General features: G+C 42.0%; 1 protein-coding gene and 1 long non-coding RNA gene across 9 annotated transcripts in view; one reads left to right on the top strand and one right to left on the bottom strand.

Moving 5' to 3' along the window:
* The window catches only part of usp54 (ubiquitin specific peptidase 54), a 107,405-nt gene extending 97,489 nt beyond the window's left edge, over positions 1-9,916 (bottom strand). For 6 of the 8 annotated variants that reach the window (XM_062975886.1, XM_062975887.1, XM_062975882.1 and 3 more), the window contains exon 1: positions 9,764-9,916. The gene's annotated coding sequence lies outside the window, so the exon portion shown is untranslated. The remainder of the gene's footprint in view (positions 1-9,763) is intronic. The other 2 variants (XM_062975881.1, XM_008114244.3) reach the window with 2 other exon arrangements.
* On the top strand, positions 9,652-17,025 carry LOC134297692 (uncharacterized). Its single transcript, XR_010004527.1, has 2 exons — positions 9,652-10,029; positions 14,003-17,025. It is a non-coding gene; the product is annotated as an uncharacterized LOC134297692 (long non-coding RNA).
* The last annotated feature ends 6,586 nt before the right edge of the window (positions 17,026-23,611 follow it).

The raw sequence follows: 23,611 nt of genomic DNA, 5'->3' as shown, positions 1-23,611 counted from the left end.
GAAATTAAAATACAGTGGACATACTAAAATGACATTTAGAACTCATATTCCCTCCAATTTCACCCACAGTACCTCCTAAATTAAAAACTACAACACCCCCCGATTAAGCCCCTTCATATTTAAAACCTTGAACATTGTTTCCATCTTAAATATCTTGGTGTCACCTTAGATAAAACACTGACATATAGGAAACACTGCATGAATATCAAGCACAAAGTAGCTGCACACAATAATATCCTGTGGAAACTTACTGGCAGCACATGGGGTGCAGACCCAAAATTCATAAGAACATCAGCCCTGGCCTTGTCTTACTCAACTGCTGAATATGCTTGCCTTGTCTGGCACAAGTCTGCCCATGTGAACAAGGTGAACATAGCTTGAACGAAACGTGCAGAATAATCACAGGATGTCTTAAACTCTACAAGCTAGCTGGCATGCCCCCCCAATGTGTGATGGGAAGTTGCTGCTAACTGTGAAAGAAATAAGGTTGAACACTGTGAAAGCCATCCACAGCATGGCTATCAGCCTCCTCCCAGTAGACTCAAATCAAGGAAAAGCTTCATGAGGACCACCACTCCTCTTGACGTTCCCCTAGCAATAGTGAGGGCAGCTAAGTCAGGAAATCCCAGTTGGATGGCCCCCCATGAAGATCTGCCTCCAGGGGCAAACCAAGAATGGTCAACTTGGAAATTCCTGAACAGACTCAGAAGTGGAGTGGGCAGATCAAAAGACAACCTGGCAAAATGGCACTACCTAAAAGAATCCTCCATCTTGTGCAACTGTGGAGCAGAGCAGATAACTCAGCATTTGTATGCTTGTCTGCAGTGTCCTGCCTCATGTACAGAAGAAGAACTGTTTGAGGGTACAGACAATGCAATCGCTGTTGCCTGTTTTTGGTCAAAAGGTATTTAGCCACTTGTGCTCCTTCTATTTTTATCAGTTTTATACTAATGTATGCAATGCTTTTGATACAAAATAAATAAAATCTTTAAAAGCCTGCCTGAATAAAAAAGGTTTGTCAATCACAATTTCCCTATAAAAGTTGTATGGTTGAAGTAACTCCTACTTAAGAAGTCTCTATTATATCAAGTATTTATTTCATTTTCATTAATCAGAATCCAGTGTTCCCCCGCTACTTCACAGTTCGCTTTTTACGGACTCGCTATTTTGTGGGGAAACAGGGGTATATTTAAACATTATTTTAATTGTTATGTGGGCTTTCTCACCCTTGCAAGCCCCAGGGAGCTGACAGGGCCCTTGCTCCGGGCCCGCAATGTTGCTCTGGCTGCTTCCCTGCAGCCAGGGAAGGAACGCTGTTCCAGCCGGATGAATGAGCGAGGGAGGGTGGGTGAGAGAGTGAAGGCCGGCAGCGGCAGCAAGAGCCTGAAAGAGGCGGCCAGGTCTGGCCTCCGCTCCAGCCAGGCCATGCCGGGAAATTCCCGCCGAGGACTCGGAAGAAGGGGCGGGACTCATGCAGGACTCTGTCCCCTCTTCCGAGTCCTCGACAGGAGTTTCTCGGTGTGACCTGGCTGGAGCGGAGGCAGAAGCTGGACCTGGAAGGAGCTTGCAAGGGGGAGAAAGGCCACATAACAATTAAAATAATGTTTAAATATTAACATTAAAATAGTTTCCCTACTTCGCTGATTTCCACTTATCGTAGGAGGTCCTGGGACGGAACCCCTGCGATAAGTGAGGGAACACTGTACTTGAAATAATAATAATAATAATAATAATAATACTTATTCATACCATGCTTTATCTCCCCAAGATAAAGGTAAAGGTTTCCCCTGACGTTAAGTCCAGTCGTATCTGACTCTGGGAGTTGGTGCTCATCTCCATTTCTAAGCCGAAGAGCCAGTGTTGTCCGTAGACACTTCCAAGGTCACGTGGCCGGCATGACTGCATGGAACACCGTTACCTTCCCGCCGGGGTGGTATCTATTGATCTACTCACATTTGCATGTTTTCGAACTGCTAGGTTGGCAGAAGCTGGAGCTAACAGCGGGCACTCACTCCTTTCCCCAGATTTGAACCTGGGACCTTTCTGTCTCCAAGTTCAGCAGCTCAGCACTTTAACACACTGAGCCACCGGAGGCCCAAAGGGGACTCAAAACAGCTTGGAATAGAAGCATTAGAATACAAGTTAAAATGTACAAATATACAAACATTAAAACAGAATTAAACACAACAGCACTAAAAATTTACAGTTAAACTCCATCAAAACATATTCAAAGTTAAAAACCACAGCATCCACTGACTAGATCTTAAACACGTTCATTTTTAAAAGCCTGTGCGAATGAAGAGGTTTTCGCCTACCGCATAAAGGACAACAGGGAGGGAGCTTCCTTGGGAAGAAGAGAGTTCCAGAGTGGAGGGGCAGTCACTAAGAAGGAAGGCCCGCTCTCTCACCAATTGAGCTCGAGATGGGCGGTGGGACCAAGAGAAGGGCATCTTGTGAAGATCTTAGGGCCCAGGTAGGTTCATACAAGGGGATGCAGTTGGTCAAATAGCCTGGACCTGAACCATCTAGGGCTTTAAAGGTCATAACCAGCACTTTGAGTTGTGCCCGGTAACAGACTAGCAGCCAGTAGAGCTGCTGCAACAGGGGGATTTCTGCTCCCTGCAGCCAGCCCCAGTGAACAACCTGGCTGCAGCTCTATGGATCAGCAGAAGACCTTAACATGCTAACAAATTTGCTCTATCTTCATAGGAATATGCTTGCTACCTAAGAATAATGCCTTTTCTGCCCTTGGTAAAAGAAATTCTAAGACAATAAGGATCAGTGTAAAGATAATTCGTAATTTATCAATCAAAGCTCTTTTTGAAAAATAGTATTTTTTATCGTTTTATCCCACTCTCATTCTCCGCCCTTTCCCCTTGGACATACTCTTTGTACAATAAACTACAGAAAATACATTTGAAATATCAGTCTTAGTCAGTTGTAAGGCAGATCAGGGTATAGGTATACAACCTATGCTGGATGGGATAACACCCCCCGAAGACACAGATATGTGGCTTCGGGGTGATCCTGGATTCATAGCTGACCCTGGAGCCTCAGGTGTCGGCAGTGGCTAGGACTACCTTTGCACAACTAAAACTTGTGCGCCAGCTGCTCCCGTACCTTGAGATGCTGGATCTGGCCAAGGTAGTACATGCCTTAGTTACACCTCGATTGGACTATTGCAACACACTCTACGTGGGGCTTCCTTTAAGGAGCACTCAGGAGCTTCAGCTGATGCAGAGATCAGTAGCTAGGTTACTAATGGGAGAGCTGTACAGGGAGAGAATAGCTCCCATGCTATGGCAGCTCCACTGGCTCTCAGTTTGCTACTGGGCAAAATTTAAAATGCTGGTCAGTACATTTAAAGCCCTAAACCAGTGGTTCTCAACCTATGGGTCCCCAGATGTTTTGGTCTTCAATTCCCAGAAATCCTAACAGCTAGTAAACTGGCTGGGATTTCTGGGAGTTGTAGGCCAAAACATCTGGGGACCCACAGGTTAAGAACCACTGTCGTAAATGGTTTGGGTGCAGACTACTTGGCCAATCGCCTCTCCTAATTTGAACCTACCCAGTCACTGCGCTCATCAGGGAAGGACCTCCTCTCAGTCCCACCCCCATCTCAAACCCAATTGGTAGGGATAAGAGAGGGATTTCTCTGCAGCCCCCCCCCCCCCCCGGCCGCCTCTAGAATACCGTCCCGAAGGAGAACAGAATGGCCCCATCGCTGTCCTCCTTTAGGAAGCAAATAAAAACCTTCTTATGTACCTAGCCTTATGGAGATGCAAATGGTTAAAGATCTGGCCTTATGAAATAGGAATGTAATATGGACATGGCTTTTAACTCTGTTTTTATTGATATTGTTTTTAATTTATTATAGTTTCTCTTGTGGTTTGTATGATTGTTGAATGTGCTGTATTGTCCATTGAAATTTTGTTAACTTATTGTTGTATTTTTAAAGGCATTGAATGGTTTCCTTTTATGATGTGAACCACCCTGAGTTCCCATGGGGAGATGGGGCGAGATAGACATAAAGTTTTACTTACTTACTAATCTCAATTTTTCCACTCCACACAGCTTAATACATTCTCTAAGTAATTCCTAACTGGATCCCACACACTCTTAATTATTATAACATTTTCTCTTTTATCTATATTGTTCAATTTAACCAATATAAACCTACCTTTCAAATTGCCAGCTATCTAAAATTCAAATGCCAAAACATTTTAGGGAGGTATTCACTCAAGCTAGATTTGATCAGCTTGAGACAATGGTCAGATATGGGAGATTTAACAGCATCCCTTATAATGAATGGATTTGTATCTGTGGAGCACTTGAAACTGAGAATATAGCACACATATTATTTGACTGTAAATTGTATCAGAAGGTGAGAAACTTGTACCTTGGTCCATATATCAAATAGACAATCTATTGGGAATCTCACATCAGAACAACATATTTTATGGTTGTTGTATGTCTTTCGGACTGTGTGGCTATGTTCCAGAAGTATTCTCTCCCGACGTTTTGCCCACATCTATGGCAGGCATCCTTAGAGGTTGTGAGGTATGGATAAACCATTGTGAGGTTTATCCATACCTCACAACCTCTGAGGATGCCTGCCATAGATGTGGGCGAAACGTCGGGAGAGAATACTTCTGGAACATGGCCACACAGCCCGAAAGACATACAACAACCCTGTGATCCCGGCCATGAAAGCCTTCGACAACACAACATACTTTATGTGTGGCCAGGACCCAAAAATACCATATAAAAAGGCTCTGTATTTAAGCAAAACAATACGTTTGAGAATCACATATGTGGAGCTGATTGGGGTAAATTGTAGGGGTGATAAGGAAATATGATATATATATTCAGTTCTATCATATTTATTTACTGCAGTGTTACAAATATTTTATTTAACTTACTATATAGATTGTAGAATAGAGCCCCCGGTGGCACAGCAGATTAAACCCCTGAGCGGCTGAACTTACTGAATGAAAGGTTGGTGGTTCGAATCTGGGAAGTGGAGTGAACTCCTACTATTAGCCCCAGCTTCTGCCAACCTAGCAGTTTGAAAACATGCAAATGTGAGTAGCTCAATAGGTAGCGCTCTGGTAGGAAGGTAACGGCGCTCCATGCAATCATGCCAGCCACATGACCTTGGAGATGTCTACGGACAACGCCGATACTTCAGCTTAGAAATGGAGATGAGCACTAACCCCCAGAGTCGGACACGACTAGACTTAATGTCAGGGGGAAACCTTTACCTTTACCTATATAGAGTGTAAGCATGTCTTATCAAGCCTTGTTGTTTGGTTTTGATATTGTGATATGGCCTAAGGGCTAATCAATAAAATTTATTATTATTAATATTTCTGATACAATAAATAAATAAATATATTGTTCAATTTACAATTTATTTGCACATTCAACATATTAACTATATAAGGTAAATGTAATGGTTTCCCCTGACGTTAAGTCCAGTCATGTCTGATTCTGGGGGTTGGTGCTCATCTCCATTTCTAAGCCGAAGAGCCGGCGTTGTCCGTAGACACCTCCAAGGTCATTTGGCCGGCACGACTGCATGGCGCGCCGTTACCTTCCCGCCGGAGCGGTACCTATTGATCTACTCACATTGACATGTTTTCGAAGTGCTAGGTTGGAAGAAGCTGGAGCTAACAGCAGCCGCTCACGCAGCTCCCGGGATTTGAACCTGGGACCTTTCGGTCTGCAAGTTCAGCAGCTCAATGTTTTAACACACTTCGCCATCGAGGCTCCTTCTATATATATAAAAGAGTGATGGCATCACGGCAACCCACAAAACAACAAAAGTACAGGCCCCCCAACCTCGAAATTTGACAACACAACCCATCACCCATGCCTCAGGGTTGATACAACAAAAAGAAAAGAAAAATAAAGTCCTAATTAGAGGGAGAGGAATAATTGTTTTTATCCAATTGCTGCCAGTTTAGAGGGCTAATCTCTGCCCACTTCGTTGCCTAGCAACCAAGGGACAGCCAGGATTCAGTTAGGGGACAGGCAAATTTAGGCCTCACTTAGGCTTCTTCCACAGATTATCTAATTTGCACTGGATTATATGGCAGTGTAGACTCAAGGCCCTTCCACACAGCTATATAACCCATTTATAATCTTATATTATCTGCTTTGCACTGGATTATCTTGACTCCACACTGCCATATAATCCACTTCAGTGTGCATTTTATACAGCTGTGAAGAAGGGGCCTCATATAATCCAGTTCTAAGCAGATAATATAAGATTATCAATATACAGTAGAGTCTCACTTATCCAGCATAAACAGGCCGGCAGGATAAGTAAATATATTGGATAATAAGAAGGGATTCAGGAAAAGCTGATTAAACATCAAATTAGGTAATCATTATGCAAATTAAGCACCAAAACATCATATTATACAACAAATTTGACAGAAAAGGTAGTTCCGCGCACAGTAATGCTATGTAGTAATTACAGTAGAGTCTCACTTATCCAACACTTGCTTATCCAACGTTCTGGATTATCCAACGCATTTTTGTAGTCAATGTTTTCAATATATCATGATATTTTGGTGCTAAATTCATAAATACAGTAATTACTACATAGCATTACTGCGTATTGAACTACTTTTTCTGCCAAATTCGTTGTCTAGTATGATGTTTTGGTGTTTCATTTGTAAAATCATAACCTAATTTGATATTTAATAGGCTTTTCCTTAATACCTCCTTATTATCCAACATATTCGCTTATCCAACACTTTGCCAGCCCACTTATGTTGGATAAGTGAGACTTTACTGTACTGTATTTACAAATTTACCAGTAAAATATCACAATGAATTTAAAACACTGACTACAAAAACATTGATTATGAAAAGGCAGACTGTGTTGGATAATCCAGAACATTGTATAAGCGAATGTTGGATAAGTGAGATTCTACTTTGATATGAAATAATTTCTAGGATAGAATAATGCAGAACAATATAATCTCTAAAACCAGGATAGTAATAAAGAAATAAAGAAATAAAGAAAGTAAATAAAGCAAGGAAATTGGAAATTCCACAAAGGAAACAATCAGGGCCAGCTAACACCTCCCAAGAAAGGATTCTTCCAGAAAGGAAGCTGAGAAGGCAGTGAAGCACTATGTATTACCAAAGTCATTATTATTACTATCATTACTATCATTACTATTATTATTATTATTATTATTATTGTGTTGCGGTCAACCGTGAAAATGAATACAATCTGGCTCCAAGTATTCAAAAACACTAAAATCAGAATATATAAAAATTAATGTGGTAGAATAAAACAGAACAATACAATCTCTAAAATCAGAACACTAAATAAAGAACAACACTCTGAAAATAGGGGAATTCCACACAGAAAACAATCAGGGCCAGCTAACACCTCCCAACAAAGGATTCCCATCATCAAAGTCTGGCCAATCCTCTGTTTTCTCAGGGCCACAGACAGTAGAAGCACATAAAATATTGCAAACAACACCACTCTGAAAACAAGGTAATTCCAGACAGGAAACAATCAGGGCCAGCTAACACCTCCCAACAAAAAAATCACTCAGGGAGGAAACAGCTAGGCTTTAAATCTGCAAGGCCATTACATCCTAATCATTTTTCCTAATTGCAGCATTCATACTTGCCTCCAACAGACAAAAAAAAATCAGAAATATTGTATATTCACAACCTTTAGGAAATAATATCCCCTGATGGCACAGCATGTTAAAGCGCTGAGCTGCTGAACTTCTGGACCGAAAGGCCGCAGGTTTGAATTGGGGGAGCGGACAGAGCCCCCACTGTTAGCCCCAGCTTCTGCCAACCCAGAAGTTCAAAAACACGTAAATGTGAGTGCATCAATAGGTACTGCTCCGGCGGGAAGGTAACGCCGCTCCATGCAGTCATCCCACATGACCTTGGAGGAGTTTACGGACAACGCCGGCTCTTCAGCTTAGAAATGGAGATGAGCACCAACCCCCAGAGTCAGACATGACTGGACTTAACATCAGGGGAAAACGTTTACCCTTTACCTTAACTACCACCAATTCCTCAATACTTTATTTCCCATACCACCATTCTTCGCCACAGCAACGCGTGGCCGGGCACAGCTAGTATCTATATATATAAAAGAGTGATGGATTCCTGGGACCGAGCAAAACAACAAAACTAAACACCCCCCAACCTCGAAATTTTACACCACAATCCATCATCCACGCCTCGAGGTTGAAACCACAAAATATCACGTCACGAACCTCCACAGGGCCTAAAAAACCCCAACAACCGGAGCTATTCAGTGCAATTCCAATGGGCCACAGCAACGCGTGGCAGGGCACAGCTAGTTAACTATATAAAGGTAAAGGTTTTCCCCTGACGTTAAGTCCAGTCGTGACCAACTCTGAAGGTTGGTGCTCATCTCCATTTCTAAGCCGAAGAGCCGGCGTTGACCGTAGACACCTCCAAGGTCATGTGGCCGGCATGACTGCATAGAGCATCGTTACCTTCCCGCTGGAGCAGTACCTATTTATCTACTCACATTTGCATGTTTCCAAACTGCTAGGTTGGCAGGAGCTGGGGCTAACAGCAGATGCTCATTCTGCTCCCGGGATTTGAACCTGGGACCTTTCGGTCTGCAAGTTCAGCAGCTCAGTGCTTTAACACACTTCGCCACCGGGGCTCCTTATTAACTATATAAAGGTAAAGGTTTTCCCCTGACGTTAAGTCCAGTCGTGACCGACTCTGGCGGTGGGTGCTCATCTCCATTTCCAAGCCGAAGAGCGGGCGTTGTCCGTAGACACCTCCAAGGTCATGTGGCCGGCATGACTGCATAGAGCACCGTTACCTTCCCGCCGGAGCAGTACCTATTTATCTACTCACATTTGCATGTTTTCGAACTGCTAGGTTGGCAGGAGCTGGGGCTAACAGCGGGCGCTCATTCTGCTCCGGGGATTTGAACCTGGGACCTTTCGGTCTGCAAGTTCAGCAGCTCAGCGCTTTAACACACTGCGCCACCACCAGGGGCCCTTATTAAGTATATAATTATACCAATTTGTCAAGAGTCCACTTTATTTTATCTTTCCAACCCCTCCCTAAAACAATCTGAGGACACGCTATTAATCTGTCAACCACCCTTCCCTTTCTCACAGCATAAAGTCCTGGTATTCTTGCCTGTGATACATTTCTACTGGCAATTATGATTAGAAGATTTAACATTCTAGTAGTTTCTCCTGCATACCTGTACAGCAGGCATAGGCAAACTTGGGCCCTCCAGATGTTTTGGACTACAACTCCCACAATTCCTAACAGCCTACCGAGTTGCAGTCCAATACACCTGGAGGGCCGAAGTTTGCCCATGCCTGATGTACATCAATCCAAGCTCTTGATTGCTTTGCTTTTCCAATTTAACACGGCTACAGGTCCCAAAATTTCGCAATTAGGTTCCAATCAGAAATCAAACTGAGGACAGGTTCTACTTCAGTGGCGGGCGGATGGAAGAACGACGTGAAGCGAGAGAGGGGAACATGAATGCCAGCGAGATAGAGAGGGAACACACGCAAGAGGCGGGAAGGAAGGGAGCGCCCTCAGCCCCTCAGCCCTTGCCCCTCCCCTCACCCCCAAAAGGCCGCAGAGGGAAGCACCAACGGCGGCCTTGGCGCCCTCCTCGGACCACAGGGAAGGGACACAAGCGCCCCGCTTCGAGGATGGGCCTAACCCCAAGCGCTGCCCGGCCCGAAGCCGCGCTACTCACCAGTTCCCCTCAGGAACGCCTCGCCTGAGCATCGCGGCGCATCCTCCTGCGCTCCCCCGCCTCCCTCCTTCCCGCTGCTATAGCTACGGGGAGCCAAGGCAACCGCCTCTCGCGAGAACTCGAAACGGGAGGGAAGCGCGAGACTGCCTCCCGGGCGGGGGTGCGGCTAGAATAGATCGAGAGAAGGAGTTGGTATCGCGAGAACAACCCACGAGAGCAGCGAAATTTAGGACTACAGAAGGTTACAGCGAACCGAGGAGGAGAAGGTTGATATTAATCGCTCTTTATTCGCTGTGTTATCGAAGGCTTTCATGTCCGGAATCACTAGGTTGTTGTGAGTTTTCCGGGCTCTATGACCATGTTTCCAGAAGCATTCTCTCCTGACGTTTCTCCCATATCTATGGCAGACATCTTCAGAGGTTGTGAGGTCTTCTAGTAACTAACTAGTCAAGTGGGGTTTATATATCTGTGGGATGTCCAGGGTGGGAGAAATAACTCTGTCTGTTTGAGGCAAGTGTGAATGGTGCAATTGGCCACCTTGATTAGCATTGAATATCCTTTCAGCTTCAAAGTTTAACTGCTTCCTGCCTGGAGGAATCCTTTATTGGGAGGTGTTAGCTGGCCCTGATTGTTTCTTGTCTGGAATTCCACTGTTTTCTGAGTGTTGTTCTTTATTTACTCTCCTGATTTTAGAGGGTTTTTTAAAAAAATACAGTAGAGTCTCACTTATCCAACGTTCTGGATTATCCAACGCATTTTTGTAGTCTTACCTGTATCCTCGCAGGTAAGGCTGGTGGGAACGAGGGACAGGGCCTTCTCGGTGGTGGCTCCTCGGCTATGGAACACCCTCCCCAGCAACATAAGGCAGATACTAACTTTCCTAGGCTTCAGGAAAGCCTTAAAGACATGGTTGTGCACGCAAGCTTTTAATGAATGAGAGCATGGACTTTACATGACCTGTACGAAGACTTGAGGATTCTGAATGAATGGATTTTAATCTTGGACATTCTTAAAATTTTATATAATGTGACTTTATTTTATAATGGTATCTGTTTTATATGAACTGTTGTTTTGTAGATTGTTTTATATGAATTGTTGTTTTTACATTGTTTTTAGGCATTGAATTTTTACCTATTTACTGTAAGCTGCATTGAGTCTCCTCGGAGAGAAAGGCGGGGTAAAAGTAATGTAAATAAATAAATAAATAATAGTCAATGTTTTCAATACATCATAATATTTTGGTGCTAAATTCATACGTACAGTAATTGCTACATAGCATTACTGCGTATTGAACTACTTTTTCTGTCAAATTTGTTGTATAACATGATGTTTTGGTGCTTAATTTGTAAAATCATAACCTAATTTGATGTGTAATAGGCTTTTCCTTAATCCCTCCTTATTATCCAACATATTCGCTTATCCAACGTTCTGCTGACCTGTTTATGTTGGATAAGTGAGACTCTACTGTACTGGTAACCAGATTTTGTTAATTTATGCAATACAACTGTATTCTCAATTTGCTAACAAAATTAATCAAACTTTATTTATATCCCATCCCATCTCCCCATGGGGACTCAAGGTGGCTTACAACATGAAATAAATTAAATGAAGCAAACAGTATAAGCCATCAGTCATAAAAGAAATCATCATGAAAGATAGCAAAGTACATTACACAAACAACAATAAAACGGGATTAAAAGCCATATCCAAAGTTAAAGCCATATCCAGAATTAAAAACCATATCCAGTAAAGCAGTCCTTATTTAGCAAGCCAGATCTTCAGACATTCGGCTCTTTATATGCCAGGGATTTAGGACAGGGGTGGGATCTAGAGGAGGGCCCCTGAAGTGTAGTGTCCGGGTATTCATTCTACAGTGTAGGTTGTCAAATGGATTGTCATAGTTAATCTGTTCCTGGATTATGGACTTCTTGTCTGGACATTCCCAGAAGGTTAGATTAGGTCACCATACCTCTTCAGCTCTCACTCTCAAAAGTTGGATACTACTGGGCTGTGTGTTTAGTCCTCTGCGTTATACTTCGTATGCATCCCTGTCCACCATAGCAATATTATTTATTTATTCATTTATTTTTAAGCAACATTTATATCCCGCCCTTCTCATCCTGAAGGGGACTCAGGATGGCTTCCAAGTCATATGTACATACAATATATTATATTATTTGTATGGCACAATATAAGCATTATATATTGCTATATTGTGCTATAACACTATATTGTAATATTATTAGTAATATTACATGTAATATAAATATACCATTATAACAGTGTATTATTATTATATTGTATTGCTGCTGCTCAGTTGCATAGTCGTCTCCGACTCTTCGTGACCGCATGGACCAGTCCACGCCAGAGCTCCCTGTCAGTCGTCACCGCCCCCAGTTCCTTCAAGGTCAAGCCAGTCACTTCAAGGATACCGTCCATCCATCTTGCCCTTGGTCGGCCTCTCTTCCTTTTTCCTTCCATTTTCCCCAGCATCGTGATCTTTTCCAAGTTTTCCTGTCTCCTCATGATGTGGCCAAAATACTTCAGCTTTGCCTCTAATATCCTTCCCTCCAGTGAGCAGCTGGGCATTATTTTCTGGAAGCATCTATCTTCCTTTGCTCAGCCTTCCTTATGGTCCAGCTCTCGCATCCATAGGTTACTATGGGGAATACCATTGCTTTGACTATGCGGACCTTCGTTGCCAGTGTGATGTCTCTGCTCTTCACTATTTTATCAAGATTGGCCATTGCTCTCCTCCCAAGAAGTTGAAGGCTTTAGAATAGTCAATAAAGCAGAAGTAGATGTTTTTCTGAAACTCCCTGGCTTCCTCCATTATCTAGCAGATATTGGCAATTTGGTCTCTCGTTCCTCTGCCTTTTAATATTATATGCATATACAATATATTTATTATTAGTATAGTATAATATGATTATTATATATTATTATATTGTTATATAGACACAGGAGACATGGTGGAATGATGTCTTCCTGCCCCCAAATTATTATTCCCAAATTTGTGGACGATACAACCATGATGGGGCTTATCTCTGAAGGGGATGAGTCTGCTTATTGGGATGAGGCTGGATTAGTTGCTCTCGTGGTTCTTAATATTAATAAAACCAAGGAGCTCATAGTGGACTACAGGAAGAACAGACCAGAAATCGAGCTATTATAAATGAAGACCAAGTGAAGTGGGTGTCCAGTTTTAACTTCATGGGTGTTACTGTGAAGGAGGATCTGACCTGGGGCATCCATACGGCAGCACTGATTAAGACAGCCCAGCAGAGACGCCTGCCGAGACTTCTAAGGAACCAACAACTGAATGAAAAATTGCTGTTAACTTTCTACCACTGTGCTATAGAGAGTGTCCTAACCTACTGCATTTGCACATTTATTTATTTAAAACATTTATATTCCGCCCTTCTTACCCCACAGGTGATCCAGGGCAGAGCACAACATATATACGGCAAACATACAATGCTGGAACATAAAATAAACCATAAATATATATTAACACTAAAATCAGTTATCTTCACATTAAAACCATTATTTAAAACCATCACAAGTCAGCTGTGAAGTTTCCTATTTCTGGTTTGATAACTGCACAATGGCAGATAAGAAGGCACTCCAAAAAGTCACCAACATTGCAGAGAATCATTGGTTGCCCTCTCTCCTCTTTGGAAGAACTTTGTAAGTCCTGCTGCCTTAAGAAAACTCAGAGCATTTTTGGGGATCCATCTCACCCAGCATATTCTTTTTTAATTGCCATCTGGCAGATGGTGCAGGGTGACAAGGACAAACAGCCTGAGAGATTGCCTTTATCCTAGAGCTAGGGCTGTGTTGAACTCCATGGTTTCGCATTGATATTGCATTGGGGGCTATGTGGTGGTGGTTGGGGTGTGGAGGGATAGATGTGTTGTTTTGTGTGTGCTGAGGAAGGCATTTAATTTCGTGGTGAAATAACACAATGACAGTAAAACTATTCTATTTTAGATGCAGCCCTTGAGAGCTTCAAGAAAACATGGGCTGCTAATCAATCTACCAATGTGGCAAATGTTACCTGGAAAACATGGGAAATTCTTTCAATAAAATCTCCCCATAGGAGAGAGAGCAGGCTTCAGTAGTGACACTATGTAACACAATTTTATGTTCCTGGGTTATCAATGTCACTTTCTAATTGGTTCTATCATAAAAATATGAGAAATGTTTATTAAACTGCAAAAACTTTGTTTTTTGCAGGACGTCCTGCAGCACATTTTTCTCTAGTTTTTCAATGAATATCTCATCGAGTCGCAACCAATTCAACATAGTTTGTGGCAGCCACAAAAACGGAATTTCTGGAGTAGAACAACTACTTTGAAAGCAATATCGCACAATTGAACAGGAATAAGACTTTCAAACCAGGAACAGAATTTGTTTTTCAACTTTTGTTACATAGTGACAGTAAAAATTAAATGCGTAGATAAGCATGCCTCTTTTTCAATGTTTTCATTAAGTTTCAACAAAAAAACATACGTTATCAAAACGAACAAAGAAAAGGGACACGCTTTAAACCAGACAAACACAACATAATCCAATTGCACAATACAAATAAAGACACTACAGTGTCTTCTCTAGACTTTCTTCCCTTTGGATTAGAAGTTCTTCCTTAATTGGCTTGCATTCCATTTGGTGAAAAGAAAACTTGAATACTCAATTTTTTATTTTTTTTTCACGGAGACGACTAAAACACTCCTCTAACTGGAGAAACTGCAGAGCACTGGGCATCTGCTTCCACATGTATTAGGAGTGTCCCAATGCTTCTGGGTTTGAGGAAATGATTTCTAAGAATAAGTTGAATTACAAACGAAGAAGTTCCTTTAGACCTCCCAATAAGACTTCTCTTCTTATTTTGTGACAACATGAGGCATAAAGATCTAATTATCTATTTTTGTTTTGCTGCAAGATTGATAATACAAGGTGTTTCCAAAAGATGGACTCAATTTAAAATTGCAGTGTTCCAGCAGAACTCCACACCACAGTCACCATCATCCCATCCTGCACAAAAAAACAAAGTCCAGGATGTGTCCAGTGGCATAAGTAGGACCAGACACCACTTGGGATAGACTTATGGGTGTCATGGAGGCCTTGAGGTTGCAGTGATCTATCATGGAATCATCATAGGCCCCTTCCACACAGCTGAATAAAATCCTACATTTTCTGCTTTGAGCTGGAATATATGGCAGTGTGGAGTCAAATAACCGAGTTCAAAGCAGATATTGTGAGATTTTCTGCCTTGATATTCTGGGTTATATGGCTGTGTGGAAGGACCCATAGATCACTGCAGCTCCAACTCCCCACTTCCCCAGGTTTCGCCTGCTGTTATAAAGGAAAACATCGCAGGCAAAGCTGAGGAAGATTTAAGTATGCATGTTGACTATCTAAAATCATTTCAAATCTCACCCAACCAAGTTTTTGTAATACAAGCTGGGTCAGCATGTTCATCTTGTATAGTTGTTTCCATTTTTGTAATTCAAAAATCTCATTTGTTCTTTAATTTTTTCCAAAGGATTGTTTTAAAGTATCTCATCTTACTTTGCCTCAGTAGAATTCATATGTAGATGAAAGACATTTAGTGACACCTGTGAATGTGGCAGAGTAGTATCCTTAACTTATCCCAGAACCTACAAAAAGTGTATCACACCCCAGAGATTGTAACATACCTTTCTCATCTTTGAGGGAATTCCAGAATGATATGTTGGTTTCAGAAATGTCAAAAATGTATTTGAAAAAGAGCATTTAATTCAGTGCTTCAGTGAGAGGTACATTTGAAATACTAGCATTAAAAAGACTAGTGATTTGGATTAAACTAGGTTTTTGTTTGGTTTGGTTTTACTTTGAATTAGGAAAAAACGGGAGCTTGGTAGTGAGTGAGGTACGGTCACTTTTATGCTATTTAGTTTGTGTATACATGCATATGCCTGTTTTCAAGTCTCCAACCCCATGAGTTCATAGAATTTTCATAGGCAAGGAATACTCAGAAGTGGTGTCGAAGGCTTTCATGGTCGGGATCACAGGGTTGTTGTATGTCTTTCGGGCTGTATGGCCATGTTCCAGCCTGAAAGACATACAACAACTCAGAAGTGGCTTTGCCAGTTCTTTCTTCTGGAATATCACTTTCAGCACCTGGTGTTCATTGTTGGTCTCCCATGCATGCACTAGCTAGAACTGAACCTGCTTAGCCTCCAAGATCAAACATTATCTGGTACCTCATGTATTCATGGATTTAACTATCCACAGCTAGACATCATAGACTTTCCACAGATATACCTATAAACCCCACTTGCTTAGTTTCCAACAGACCTCACAACCTCTGAGAATGTCTGTCATAGATGCAGGCGAAACATCAGGAGAAAATGCTTCTGGAGCATGGCCATACAGCCCAAAAAACTCACAGCAACCATTCCAGATAATAATAATAATAATAATAATAATAATAATAATAATAATATCAGCAGATGACCCAAAATGCAGACTGTGCAAAGAAGCCGATGAAACCATTGATCATATCCTCAGCTGCTGTAAGAAAATTGCACAGACTGACTACAAACAGAGACACAACTTTGTGGCCCAAATGATTCATTGGAACTTATGCCTCAAGTACCACCTCCCAGCAGTAAAGAACTGGTGGGATCACAAACCTGCAAAGGTAATGGAAAATGAACATGTGGGACTTTCGAATCCAGACTGACACAGTTCTGGAACACAACACACCAGACATCACAGTTGTGGAAAAGAAAAACGCTTGTATTATTGATGTCGCCATACCAGGTGACAGTCAAATTGATGAAAAACAACAGGAAAAATTCAGCCGCTATCAGGACCTCAAGATCGAACTTCAAAGGCTCTGGCAGAAACCAGTACAGGTGTTCCCGGTGGTGATTGGCACACTGGATGCTATGCCAAAAGATCTCAGCAGGCATTTGGAAACAATAGACATTGACAAAATTACAATCTGCCAACTGCAAAATGCCACCCTACTGGGATCTGCGCGCATCATCTGATAATACATCACACCATCCTAAACACTTGGGAAGTGTTCGACTTGTGATTTTGTGATACGAAATCCAGCATATCTATCTTGTTTGCTGTGTCATACTATGTTGTGTCAATAAATAATAATAATAATAATAATAATAATAATAATACGAAATCCAGGATATATATCTCGTTTGCTGTGTCATACTCTGTCTTTTCGTCAATAATAATAATAATAGCAACAAGTAAGCCTTGATAATGAACTCCATTTTATTGTGCTATTGAATATAATAGGACTTGAATATGCACAGATTCTGATATCCATGTGTGGTCCTGCAACCAAACCATAGCAGATATCAAGGGTGTACTCTATTTAACCCAGTGATTTTATTTACCAGTGGATAAATAATCAGAAACACCCATAGAGGGCAGCACAAACCTCATTCAGATTGTATGTGGCTTCAAGTTGCCTATCAACTTACTATGAAGCTATTAACTGCATAAGGTTTTCTTAGGCAACAAATGTATTTTGGTTTATTCTTGCCTTCATAAACATAAGGATTTTCTTAGTACCATCCCTAAATTGCATTTTAAAGCAGAATATATATATATATATATTTGAAAATGACAAAGCAGCAGATTTTTCAAGAGTTTCCTTTTCATCATAGTAGTGATTTCCCTTTGCATCTGTGCACTGACCCATTAAAGAACGGAAGACGCCAAGAAGAAGATGCCTCCAGGTTCTCTGGGGGATCCAAAATAATTATTCCAAGTATTAAGGAAGGAGAGATGCAAGAAAGCCCCAGGTCTGCACTTGCTTCAGGGCTATTGGAAGATGTTTGTGTGTTTACAATAGTATGTGGAAGTAATTACTCACCCAGTAGGCACTGTGGAATTTGACTCAGGCAGTGTGTTAATATTCAGTGTAATTGAATTTGCATGGCATCTCTGAGCAGTTTGACTTGATCTGCTGAAATCCTTGCTGAGCTGGTGGGTGTCCCATTGATTTACTTCCTGTGGCTAGTCATAGTAATCCATAAGAATAATTTGTCTTACAGCTAGGTAAAGGTAAAGGTTTCCCCTGACGTTAAGTCCAGTTGTGACTGACTCTGGGGGTTGGTGCTCATCTCCATTTCTATGCCGAAGAGCCGGCGTTGTCTGTAGACCCCTCCCAAGGTCATGTGGCCAGCATGACTGCATGGAGCGCCCTTACCGTCCTGCCAGAGTGGTACCTATTGATCTACTCACATTGGCATGCTTTCGAACTGCTACGTTAGCAGGAGCTGGAGCTAACAGCGGCCGCTCATGCCACTCCCGGGGTTTGAACCTGGGACCTTTCGGTCTCCAGCTCAGTTCTTTAACGCACTTCGCCACTGGGGCTCACAGCTAGAGATGCATATTCTACACATACAGGTAGGACCAGCTTACTTGAATAGCAACAGATATCAAAATCAAAGAATCCAGATCTGGCCACATTACTTTTTGACAAATCCTACCTGAAAGCAACAATGCTAGATGAAAAATTAATTTACCACGCATTTGCTGTCCTTTCATGCCCTATCCTAACTCAATCCAACTGAATAATCATATGATCTTATGTAAAACGTAATATTCTTTTAATGCCAACCAGACCTTATTGACTACAAAAGTAATGAAGCCGAGATTCAGCTACTTGCCAAAGTAGCAGGATGAGATTCTGGTGGCTAGCGCTACCTTGAAGACCAGATCAACACGCAAGCTGGGGTTTGAAGGCAACAGGAACAGAGATGTATTACTTTCAGGCCTGGAAGAATGTCTGATACAGAATATAAAGCATACAGTACAGTAAAAGACATTTTATTCTCTTTGACAGCCATTCAGAGTCCCGTCCCCCCCCTCACCCTCTCTTGATTGGTGAGAAACTGGTCAGGTTTCAGTCTGGGATCCTGTTGGCTGAGGAATCCTCATGACGTCAGAAGTGGATGGAGTCTCCTCAGTGGCAGGAAAAATGAACAGCTGTCATTTGTCAGTTTGAAGCCAGAGTTGTTTGGAAGATTTGCCTCGGAGAAGGGGGCAGATAGGTTAAATGTGTTGAGGTAGTATATAAAACAGTCCATGATCTTGGAGAGTAAGGAATAGGGCCACAAATGCAAGTACATACAGTGAAAGAGTTGTGTTTCCCCAGGGTATCCTGGAGTTGTGAAACATCAACTACTGGGAAAGAACCGAATCCTCCTACCACGTTTCCTCCTAGGAGCCCATCCTCTTAGTGCAATCTTTCCTCTGAGGTTCCAACAAGAAGGATTGCCACTAAAAGGACTTTAATGGATCAAGTGGTGTTACTAGGGGGTGCGGTGCCATATCTTCCCCTTCCCCATTGATCATGATTATTGTTTACCTTAAACATAATCCAATCACCTTACACACTTTCCAGAGAGCGCCTCAATGATAGACTGGGGAGTGATCTCAGGTACCCTCCCCCCCCCCATCCTTTTATAGCCCTGCCACCCCAGATAACACTCAGCGACAGATTGGGGAAGTATGCGTGTATGCCCTTTTTCCTTACATCCACCTGATTCTTCCCACTCCAACAACAGACTCGTGTAATGTGACACTTCCACCAGCAAGCACACATTCGACAATGAACTAAAATGCTGTGAGACTACATTTACTCATTAACCTTTTCCATCATTCAATCATTGCCCACCTCTCCCAATCTTTATTTGGCACATAGATTACACATGCAGAGAAGCCAGGTTTTTCTAGTAAAAAGGGTTCTTGGTTGTTTTTTAAAATGTTAAAGCCAGGTGTCTTAAAAAGTGTGCTGCTGCTCAGTCGTTTAGTCGTCTCCGACTCTTCATGATCTCATGGACCAGTCCACGCCAGAGCTCCCTGTCGGCTGTCGCCGCCCACAGTTCCTTCAAAGTCAACCCAGTCACTTCAAGGATACCGTCCATCCATCTCGCCCTTGGTCGGCCTCTCTTCCTTTTTCCTTCCACTTTCTCAGCGTCATGATCTTTTCCAAGCTTTCCTGTCTTCTCATGATGTGGCCAAAATACTTCAACTTTGCCTCTAATATCCTTCCCTCCAGTGAGCAGCCGGGCATTATTTCCTGGAGGATGGATTGGTTGGATCTTCTTGCAGTCCAAGGCACTCTCAGGATTTTCCTCCAGCACCAGAGTTCAAAAGTATCTATCTTCCTTCGCTCAGCCTTCCTTATGGTCCAGCTCTCGCCTCCATAGGTTACTACAGGGAATACCATTGCTTTGACTATGCGGACCTTCGTGGCCAGTGTGATGTCTCTGCTTTTCACTATTTTGTCAAGGTTGGCCATTGCTCTCCTGCCAAGAAGTAGATGTCTTCTGATTTCCTGGCTGCAGTCTGCATCTGCAGTGATCTTCATACCTAGAAATATAAAGTCTGTCACTGCCTCCACATTTTCTCCTTCTATTTGCCAGTTGTCAATAGGTGTGGTTGCCATGATCTTAGTTTTCTTGATGTTTAATTGTAACCCAGCTTTTGCACTTTCTTCTTTCACCTTGGTGATAAGACTCCTCAGCTCCTCCTCACTTTCAGCCATCAGAGTGGTATCATCTGCATAACTAAGGTTGTTAATGTTTCTTCCAGCAACTTTAACTCCGGCCTTGGAATCGTCAAGCCCCGCACGTCGCATGATGTGTTCTGTGTACAAGTTGAATAGGTAGGGTGAAAGTGTATTTTTTATGAAAAAGGAAAGAATATTTCTATAGTAGCTGCACTGGGGTAAGTACAGATTAGTGTGCTGGTATGGATCAAGCCTAGAATAAGGGTTTCTAGCCTCACAAAGACATAGACAGCCTGGAATTCAATGGAAGTTGCAGTACTTTGCTGCTGCTACTGGAGTTGAAGCTTTACTGCCTGTTTTTAGTGCCCTTTGTCTCCATCCTTACATGTTGTATTTTGCTATATGGACAGCATGGCTGTCCCTGAATATATTTTGACTTAGCTAAACAAAAAACATAATTTTATTTAAAATAGTAAACCATTTTCCTATTACTGTTTACAAATAGGATAAGATACAAACAACAAAATTAAGAGTTAGAACTTGTTAAAATCTAAGAATGTAATTACCCCCATATATAGGCACAATCTAATTTATACTCTAGTTCACTTTAATAAGATTAATTTAATTACAATCCTGGGTTGTTTAATCCCATTTCCCACCACAAGATGTTATTTGTGTAATGAAGCTGGAATCAATGAGTGATACTACTAGATGTTATCTTCAGAGGATGAAGTAGGCAGTATACCTTCTTTGGATCCAATTTTTCTCTGATATTGTGTTTACAATCTCTGGCAGTGATGGCACTAATGTACCTGACTGCTTTGGGCAGAAGCCAGTAGAATCATATGAACAGACATATCAGTTACCTAGAAAGAAACCTCTGACCATCTTTAGCAATTGTTAGGCGGCAAATGCTTGAATGTCTTCCAGCACAAATGTTTTCATATACATTTCTGTGTCTTACATTACCAATTGCACAGCCCTGGCTGTATCTGCTCACAAGTACCGTAAGTCCTGTTAAGTTTAATGGGACTTACTTTAGGCATAGAATTACAGACTAAGTAACTGCTTGAATTTTAAGCAAGGGCTTCCACGTTCCATAATACTCTGTCATAACCTAATAAAGAGTGTAGTGGTACCTTAAATATTAATACATTTTATTTAGCAAAAGCTTTCATGAACTGCATTCTGCTTGATCAGACGTATTGAGCTTTGCCTCATTTGGCATATGTGCAGATGTAAGAAAGATGTTAAAGTCAAACGGAAAATGTACAAGTATTGATGGCTATATTAACAATGCTCCTTTAAAACAGCAATTGAGGGGCTACGTGGGCACTACAGTCCAGATAAGATTAACATATGCATAATAGTGAAAAGTCTTTGTTCTATCAAAACCAAGTTGGAAGAGATAGGCTGTAAATTCTAGGTGAACTTTGTTGGTAAGGGCACTGCAATCATTTTGTGAGCTCTCCAAATTTGTGCAACACTCCAAAAATATTATATTGCCTTTCCTGTTCAACCTCTTTCTTTTTCTCTCCCACTTCATAGCAATTCCAAAAGCTTCACATCTTCTGGCCTTCGCAGCCTTGCATTTCTGCTCATTTTAATATTCTGCATTTTAAAGGAACTGTACCCTATTAGGTACTAGGTATCTGGGCCGGGCTTTAGCACAGCAGGTTAAACCACCAGCTGCAGTAAATTTTGTCAATCGAAAGGTTGACAGCCCAGCTTCCACCTACCTAGCGGTTTGAAAGCAAAACGTGAGTAGAGAAATAGGTACCGCTTACAAAGCAGGGAGGTATTTTAAGGCACCATAAGAAAAATGCTGACGGTTCGATCAAGGAGGAAGTTTACGAACAAAACTCTTCGGCAGGGAAATGTACAATTGTCAATGGCATTTAATGTTTGCTGCATATATATGTTCTGTGATCCACCCTGAGTCGCCTTTGGTGTGAGAAGGGCGGAATATAAATACTGTAAATAAATTAACAAATAAATAGGTACTTGTTTGTATTCTGCAGGTAATGTTTGACATTTATGAAGTTCTACCACTGTATTTGCAATTCCCCCAATGCAATTATTATGGATGTCAGCAGGTCCAGGAGGCACAGAAATACCAGATGTTCTTGTCCCAATAATTGCATTTTTTTTTCGTGTCAGGAGCAACCGGAGTTGCTTCTGGAGTGAGAGAATTGGCCGTCTGCAAGGTCGTTGCCCAGGGGACATCCGGATGTTTTGATGTTTTACCATCCTTGTGGGAGGCTTCTCTCATGTCCCCGCATGGAGCTGGAGCTGATAGAGGGAGCTCATCCATGTTCTCCCCGGGTGGGATTCAAACCTGGCAGTATTCAGGTCAGCAACCCAACCTTCAAGTCATGAGGCTTTTATCCCCTTAATTGCATAAAGAGTAGTCATTATGAAAAGGTAGTTAGGTCATAAAACAGTTATCTCATTAGTGGAATAGGGGGAAATGTCCTTATTCAGGCAAAAGGGAGAGAGCTAAACTTTTAGATGAACTTTTGTTCACCTGGTCTGCATTAAAATTTGTCATTGATTTTATACTGCTCAAGGATGTCCAACCTGTAAATTGTCACTTCTTTGCACTCTAAAGCAGGCGGCCTGAAAAGCACACCTACAGAAAATCTGCACAGCTTCAAAAACTATCCTATTAGATGTCTTCTGATATCTGGATTAGATATCCACTTCTTCTGGAAAGAAGTGCTGAGTGGAGTGCCACAGGGTTCAGTCCTGGGCCTGGTTCTGTTCAACAACTTTATTAATGACTTAGAGGAAGGGCTAAAAGGCATGATCATCAAGTTTGCAGATGACACCAAATTGGAAGGGATAGCCAGTACTCCAGAAGACAGGAGCAGAATTCAAAATGATCTTAACAGATTAGAGAGACGGGCCAAAACTAACAAAATAAAGTTCAACTGGGAAAAATGCAAGATACACCACTGAGGCAGAAAAAATGAAATACAATGATACAGAATGGCGGACGCCTGGCTCGACAGCAGTACGTGTGAAAAGGATCTTGGAGTCCTCGTGGACAACAAGTTAAACATGAGCCAACAATGTGATGCGGCAGCTAAAAAAGTCAATGGGATTTTGGCCTGCATCAATAGAAGTATAGTGTTCAGATCCCAGGAAGTCATACTACCCCTCTATTCTGCCTTGGTCAGACCACACCTGGAATACTGTGTCCAATTCTGGGCACCGCAATGGAAGAGAGATGTTGACAAGCTGGAAAGTGTCCAGAGGAGGGCAACTAAAATGATCAAGGTTCTGGAGAACAAGCCCTATGAGGA

The sequence above is a fragment of the Anolis carolinensis genome, chromosome 3 (assembly GCF_035594765.1).
Source record: "Anolis carolinensis isolate JA03-04 chromosome 3, rAnoCar3.1.pri, whole genome shotgun sequence".
Classification (NCBI taxonomy): Eukaryota; Metazoa; Chordata; class Lepidosauria; order Squamata; family Dactyloidae; genus Anolis; species Anolis carolinensis.
This window is presented reverse-complemented; position numbering and strand designations above follow the sequence as displayed.